The following is a 7,360-nucleotide window of genomic DNA, read 5'->3' on the forward strand; positions in this document are numbered from 1 at the left end:
AATTTTTTTTACTCTTTCTCAGAAGCAAAGAATTTCTGTAGCAGTTGTACAGTTTAACCTGTTACCACATTTTAGTCTAGCATTTTTGTAACATCTCAACACAAATTACATTGCAGCTTGTCTGCAATGAACATCTGGCTATGGACAACCACCAAGAGGGGAAGTACCCACACCAGCGTTAGAAGAACAATGATATCACCCCATTATATGGAGAAGCACTTCTTGATACGCTGGTTCCCAGGTTAGATGTCTGAATCTAAATGGGATTTCTCTCAAAGTAAGGTTAACTCCAGTTATTCAAATACAGTAAATGCAAGAGGACAGTGTACTGAGGACAGCAGTCCTGTAATTCACAGTCCATTTTCTAAAAACCTGTTAATGGAGATATGGCTCAGTATCAAGGCTAAGTGAGCAAATGTTATCTAAGCTGAAGTTGTTATGGGTAGTAACACAATCCCTGCTTACTGTACAACAGTACTCCTTGGATTTAAGCCAACCATATACACTTCATCGTACTAATTTACCTGTCCTGTTTATCTCAAGGATCTTCACCCTTCTGTACTCCCCAATTAATAACCAGTTATTTCCTGAGTGAGACTTTAAAAAGTTAAACCCTTCTACCAAAAGTACAAAGACACATGAAATATAGTAGAACAATACAAACCCAGCTATGCAGTATTACAAGTGCAGAAATTCATCATGTTGTTGCTCTTGGCTACCTTTGGCCCCTAGTAAAAACCTTAACAAATAATTTAGTTATCCAAAATATTTCGAAGTACAGTAATCAAATTTTACAGATCATAAATGTAGCCCTCATTCTTTTTGTTGCTAGGAAACACGTGAGCAAAATCTATCGTTTGGACTTCTGCATTTGTGCTTTCCTTGATCTCCGCTGGCAGGTGACAAAACTTTTTCCAGTTGGGGTATAACATTTCTGTTCAGGTGCTCCTGTGTTCATGCAAGTGCTGCTTTTCCATAAATTGTCCTGCTCCAAGTTTTCTACTTTTATTGAGATCTGACTGTGTTGCCTCTTAGAGTATGCCTTTTTGTGAAGTGCATAAAATTTGGAAAAGCCCTTCCTTACAGAGACCTCAATTTTTCAATTCTATGTAGAATTAATTACTTATTAATATTATTATACTGAAGTATGTCTCCACCTGATAACAGTCCTTCGGGCACTCCCCTCTTCTCTGCCAAGGTGTCATCACTGAAGTGCATGGTTGTTGCCTGATATGAAACTTTGTAAACAAATGGTAATGAGCTTGCATAAAAGTTGAGTTGTTTCTGACCCTCAAATATCTCTCTCTCTTTTTTTTTTTTTTTTTTAATCTTCTGAATGCTGGCAGTGATCACATCTTTCTCAAGCAATACCCATTGTAGAAAAACTTTGAAATGCCATCCTTTACTGTTTCCTTCGTCAAGTTCATTCCATAGTGCTGATTTTATGTCTCATAGCTGTGAGAAGATGTGACTCATGTCAAGTACCAAAAAGCCAAGCTTTTCCATCAGTGAGTACTTGCAGACCTGCTGCTGTATCTTCTCAGCTGAAGCATATCAATCATAATTTTTCTGCCCTATTTTTACATCCATTATGCAAGGCTTGTAAAACTTACAGGTCATAACTTTTGGTTTTAGATAGGTATCATTTGGTGCAGTAGGTGGTGACCAGACATCTAATTACTTAGGAAGATATTTTTGCAGCTCCAGAAGAAAGCTGTCATAACAGTCAGCATCATAAACCTTGTTGTAGAAATCCTTCTCCCTGGGACCTCAAGGTGATCGCTGCAGCTGCTTCAGGACAGTCCTATCCAGATGCTGCAGAATACCACCTTTATCCTTGCTGTACAGGTGCCTGGCCACCTGGTGCAACAGCAGCACACAGCTATTAAATCCCTGCCACCAGCCCCTTGGTGCTACCGCCATCATCACTGGTCCCAACCTGGACATAGAACTATTGACTGCAACTCTTTTGAGTGCAACCATCTCCAGCCAATTCCTTAACTGTTGAGTGGTCAGTCCATCAAATCCATGTCTCTCCAGTTTGGAGACAAGAATGTCATGCTAGACAGTGTCAAACGTTTTGCACGAGCCCAGCTGGATGCTATCAGTTGCTCTTCCCTTATCCACCAGTGATGTAATCCTGTCATAGAAGGCCACCAGATTTGTAAGGCATGATCTGCCCTTAGTGAAGCCATGTTGGCTGTCATCAGTCACCTCCTTGTTTTCCATGCACCTTAGCATAGTTTCCAGGAGGATCTGCCCCCATGGTCTTGCCAGGCACAGAAGTGAGACTGACTGCCCTGTAGTTCCTCAGGGCTTCCTTTTATCCTTTTTCTAATATGGGGGTTGTTTCCTGTCTTCCAGTCACCAGGAACTTCACCAGAGTGCCACAACTTCTTGAATATGATGGATAGCGGCTTAGCAACTTCATCCACCGGTTCCCTCAGGACCCTTGGATGTATCGCATTAGGTCCCATGGACTTGTGCACCTTCAGTTTGCTTAGATGGTCTTGAACCTGGTCTTCTCCTACAGTGGGTGGTTCTTCATTCTCCCAGTTTCCATTCTCCCTTTGGCTTCTGGGACTTGGGCTATATGACGAGAGCTCTTGCTGGTGAAGACAGAGGTAAAAAAACTGTTGAATGCCTCAGCCTTCTCTGTATTCAGGGTAACCAGTTCTCCTGTTTCCCTCTGGAGATGGCCCACAATTTCCCTAGTCTTCCATTTATCACTGGTATACCTATAGAAGCCTTTCTTGCTGCCCTTGATGTCCCTGGCCAAATTTAATTCTATTAAGACTTCAGCTTTCCTAACCTGTTCCCTGGCTGCTCGGATGATTTTTCTTTATTCGTCCCAGGCTATCTGCCCTTCTTCCATCCTCTGTAGGCCTCCTTTTTCTGCTTGAGTTTGGCCAGGAGCATTTGTTCATTCATGCAGGTCTCCTGGTGTTTTTGCCTGACTTCCTCTTTGTTGGGATGCCTCACTCCCAAGTTTGGAGGAGGTGATACTTGAATATTAACCAGCTTTTTTGGTCTCCTCTTCCCTCCAGGGTTTTGCCCCATGGTACTGTACCAAGCAGATCCCTGAAGAGGCTAAAGTCTGCTCTCCTGAAGTCCACAGTGAGCTTGCTGTGCTCCCTTCTCACTGCCCTCAGGATCCTAAATTGCACCAATTTGCGGTCACTGGAGCCAAGGCTGTCCTTGAGTTTCACATTCCCCACTAGTCCCTCCTTGTTGGTGAGAATGCGGTCCATCATAGCACCACTCCTCACTGGCTCCTTTATCACATGGAGAAGGAAGTTACACTGAGAACTTCCTTACTTTATTACACGGAGAAGGAAGTTACAATGCATTCCAGGAACCTCCTGGACTGCCTATGCCATGCTGTGCTGTCAGTCCAGCAGATACCATGGTGGTTGAAGTCCTCCATGAGGACCAGGGCTTGTGAACATTAGCCTGCTTCTATCTGTCTATAGAGAGCCTCATCTGTTTGGTCTTCCTGATCAGGTGGCCTGTAGCAAACTGCCATTGTAATGTCCCCTCTCCCTGCCCCACAAGCTCTTTGTCAGCTCCTCATCCACCCCCAGGCAAAGCTCCATGCACTCCAGCTGTTCACTGACATAGAGGGAGATGCCCCCTCGTCTCCCCTGCCTGTCCTTCCTAAAGAGCCCATATCCTTCCATTCCAACACTCCAGTCATGGGAGCCATCCTGTTAGGGTTAAGAAACATATCTTGGTGATGGGAGATTCATAGCCAAATATTATCATGTGTATAGTAAAGGAAAGCATAAATAAATGATAAAAGGATAGAGCAGAGACAAGACGAGCCTCGAGAGATAGAAGAGGAACAACTTGAGCCTTGATAAGAAGTTAAGATGGATGAGGTGGGTTAGGACTGAAGCCAAGAACTAATAAAAGTCAAGAACTGAAAAAGAGCATGTGCCAAGAAGAAAAGGTGAAAAGTTTAACCCTGAGGATGACTCCTTACTTCATCTGGACGACCCTCGGGACAACCATCAGAGAGCACCACACATGCGTGAATGGGAGGAGAGATAATCAGCATATGAAGCGAGGCGGATGTCGTAAATATTAATGAATACTAATGAATATGTAACCTGTATGATATAAATAGCGATCAGGATGTAACAGGACTTGAGGCCAGATTTGGGCACCTGCCCCTGGTTTCCCAGCGCTGAATAAAGCACCTTCATATAATCATGTTGTGGTTATGTGTCTGCTACGCTAACAATCCTACTATCTCTGTAATGCCAATGAGGCATGCCAATGCATGCCCTGCAGGCATGCAGACATCTCTAACTCCTCTTGTTTATTCCCCATGATACATGTGTTAGCATAGAGACATTTAAGTTGGGTCCCTGAATGACGATGACTTGCTGGAGTGGCTGCAATTCCTTTATGCTGCTCTTCAGGTGCTCTCCTGCTGACCTGTGACCCTTCTCCAGACTCTGGGTGGGCATCACTGACACTGGCATCAAACTGGGAGGAGCAGGATGGATTAAGGTTCCCCTCCCCCAGCAACTTTAGTTTAAAGTCCTCTTTACCAGCTTGGCAAGCCTATGACCAGACGTTCTTCCCCTTCTCTGACAGGCGGACCCCATCAGCCCCCAGCTGATAGGGTTCCTTAAAGCCATGAGTTTAATTGTTTAACAGTTCAATGGTTCCCATGGTTTAAGTAGCCAAAGCCCTGCCTGTGGCACCAGTCCTGTAACCATCTGTTGATTTGCCAGATTCAACTGGCCCTTTCAATCCCCTTCCCTTTGATCAGGAGCATGGTTGAAAGGACCACCTATGCTCCTTGAGCCCTTTACTGGTGCTCCCATGGCTCTTTAATCCCTTCTGGTTCTCCTCAGACCACTGTTGGCTGCATCATTGGTGTCCATGTGAAGCAGCAGCAGTAGATAATAGTCCTTATGCTGTACGAGGCTTGGCAGTCTCTTGGTGACATTCTTGTTATGAGCCCCTGGTGAGCAGGAAACTTCTCTCAAGAGCAGGTCAGGTCATCAGATGGATGACTGTACCTCTCAGAATCACCTATTACCATCACCTGACACCTATTCTAAGTTGCACTGGTTGTTATTCAGGTAGCAGACTGGGCTGCTTTACTCAGCTCTGCTCTCTCTGCAACATGTCTTTCCTTTTAAGTCTGTAGAGGTGTAAAGCAGGTCTGTAAGAACACCTCAGGCTTTGGGGAAAGACTTCCTCCTGCTGGGCTTTGTTGTTGCCAACCTCCACTCTCCTGTTATTCCTCTCCCCCTCCTGCCCCACACCAATTGCCTCGGACAGTGATCAAAAAATCTTAGCAAGTGTGGATTCCCAGAAGAGCATTTCATGTCAGTGCTGACACGGGCAGATGGTACTGTGATAGTTGTATCTGAGCTGCCAAGGTATATAACCTTGGTATACACCAAGGTACGTAGCATTGGTATCAGCAGTGACACACTGGGAGTGCCTTTGTAAGCATTTCAACTTTGTATGTGAAAATTTATAGGAGCAGGACTATAGAGAAAGGGTGAAGAAAAGGGATAATAACATTTATATGGATTCTATTTAAAATATCACTTAAGAGTTGTAAGGAATATGGAACTGGAAATAACCAGCACTGTCATAACTGAAATTGAACGTAACTCAAGCGCCCGACCACGCGTTAAAGTTGAATCTCGGGCCCTTGCTTCGCCACGGGCGGCCCCAGGCAGCTGCACAACCAGACCGCACCCCCCAGCTCTCGCGAGAAGGTCTGAGACGAGGGGCGTTGCCAGGGCAATGGCGACTACGCCCCCGCCCCCTGCCTAGGAACAGCCTCCGGGAGGGCGGGGCAGGGCCAGCAGGGCGTGCGCACTGGTGTGGTGAGGCGCGGGAGCTGGGCAGAAGGAGTTGGCGGGCAGTGCGGTTGGCTACTCGTGTACCGCGGTGTCCGTCTGGCAGAGAGCCCGCTCCAAAGAGGCTGTGGCGACCCAGACGCAGGGCCTGCCCAGAGAAGTGGTTGTTCAGGCCTCTAGCTGCAGGGAGCGCCTGAGCCTGCCGCTGCCGGGGGAGGGCAGCGGAGGTGAGGAGACTGAGGAGCATCAGGCCGTGTGAGCAGGAGATTGCCTGGTGGAGTGCCATGGTGTGCCAGGGGACCGGGGAGATGCCCCCCAGAGGGTGGTGGAGCCTCTGCCCTTTTGTTGTCGGGCAGAGGGAGGGGACCAAAAAGACAGGAGAGTTGGAAGCGAGACCCACATTGGTTTCTTGGGCAACCCCCCTCCCTACCTCGCTTTCCCAGGTGTCCCTCCATAACAGGTTTGAGGCCCTGGATCTTAAAGGAGGGGCTGGTGAGGATTTGGTGGAAGGCCTGCCTATGAGATCATGTAGAAAGATGCAGCTGACACCATGCCTCAAGAAATGAAAGACACAGACATGATCTATCTTGATTTCAGTAAAGTATAAGTATTTGCCCCAGCATCCTCACAGGTAAGCTGAGGAAGTGTGGTCTGGATGATCGGGTAGTGGGGTTGGCTGTGAAGTGGATGAAGGGGAGAAGCCAGAGCGTTGTGGTCAATGGGACGGAGTCAAGTTGGAGGCCTGTAACTAGTGGAGTCCCTCAAGGGTCAGTACTGGGACCAGTGTTGTTCAATACATTCATCAATTACTTGGATGAGTTAATGGAGTGTGTTGTCAGCAAGTTTGCTGATGACCCTAAACTGTGAAGAGTGGCTGACATGCTGGAAGGTTGTGCTGCTGTCCAGCAAGACTTAGGCTGGAGAGTTGGGTGGGGAGAAATTTAATAAAATTTAACAATGGCGAGTGCAGAGTCCTGCATTTGGGCAAGTGTACAGTCATGCATTTGGGCAAGAACAGCTCCAGGTACCAGTGTAAGTTGAGGACTGACCTGTTGGAGAGCGTCGGGGAAAGGGACCTAGGGGTCCCAGTGGACAGCAGGATGACCATGAGCCAGCACTGTGCCCTTGTGGCCAAGAAGGCCAATGGCATCCTGGGGTGTATTAGAAAGGGGTGTGGATAGTAGGTTGAGAGAGGTTCTCCTTCACCTCTACTCTGCCCTGGTGAGATCGCATCTAGAATATTATGGCCCCTCAGTTCAAGAAGGACAGGAAACTGCTTGAGAGATGGCAGCGCAGAGCCATGAGGATGATAAAGGGAGTGGAGCATCTCCCTTATGGGGAAAGGCTGAGGGAGCTGGGTCTGTTTAGCTTGGAGAAGAGGAAACTGAGGGGTAACCTTATTAATGTTTATAAATATGTAAAGGGTGAGTGTCAGGAGGATGGAGCCAAGCTCTTCTCGGTGGTGACATCTAATGATAGTACAAGGGGCAATGGGTGCAAGCTGGAACATAGGAGGTGCAACATGA

General features: G+C 47.0%; 1 pseudogene; it reads right to left on the bottom strand.

Annotated features, from left to right (window-relative positions):
* Positions 1-606: 606 nt before the first annotated feature.
* LOC118161224 lies at positions 607-1,945 on the bottom strand (annotated as a pseudogene).
* Between the last annotated feature and the right edge of the window lie 5,415 nt (positions 1,946-7,360).

This window comes from Oxyura jamaicensis, chromosome 2 (assembly GCF_011077185.1).
Source record: "Oxyura jamaicensis isolate SHBP4307 breed ruddy duck chromosome 2, BPBGC_Ojam_1.0, whole genome shotgun sequence".
Lineage (NCBI taxonomy): Eukaryota > Metazoa > Chordata > Aves > Anseriformes > Anatidae > Oxyura > Oxyura jamaicensis.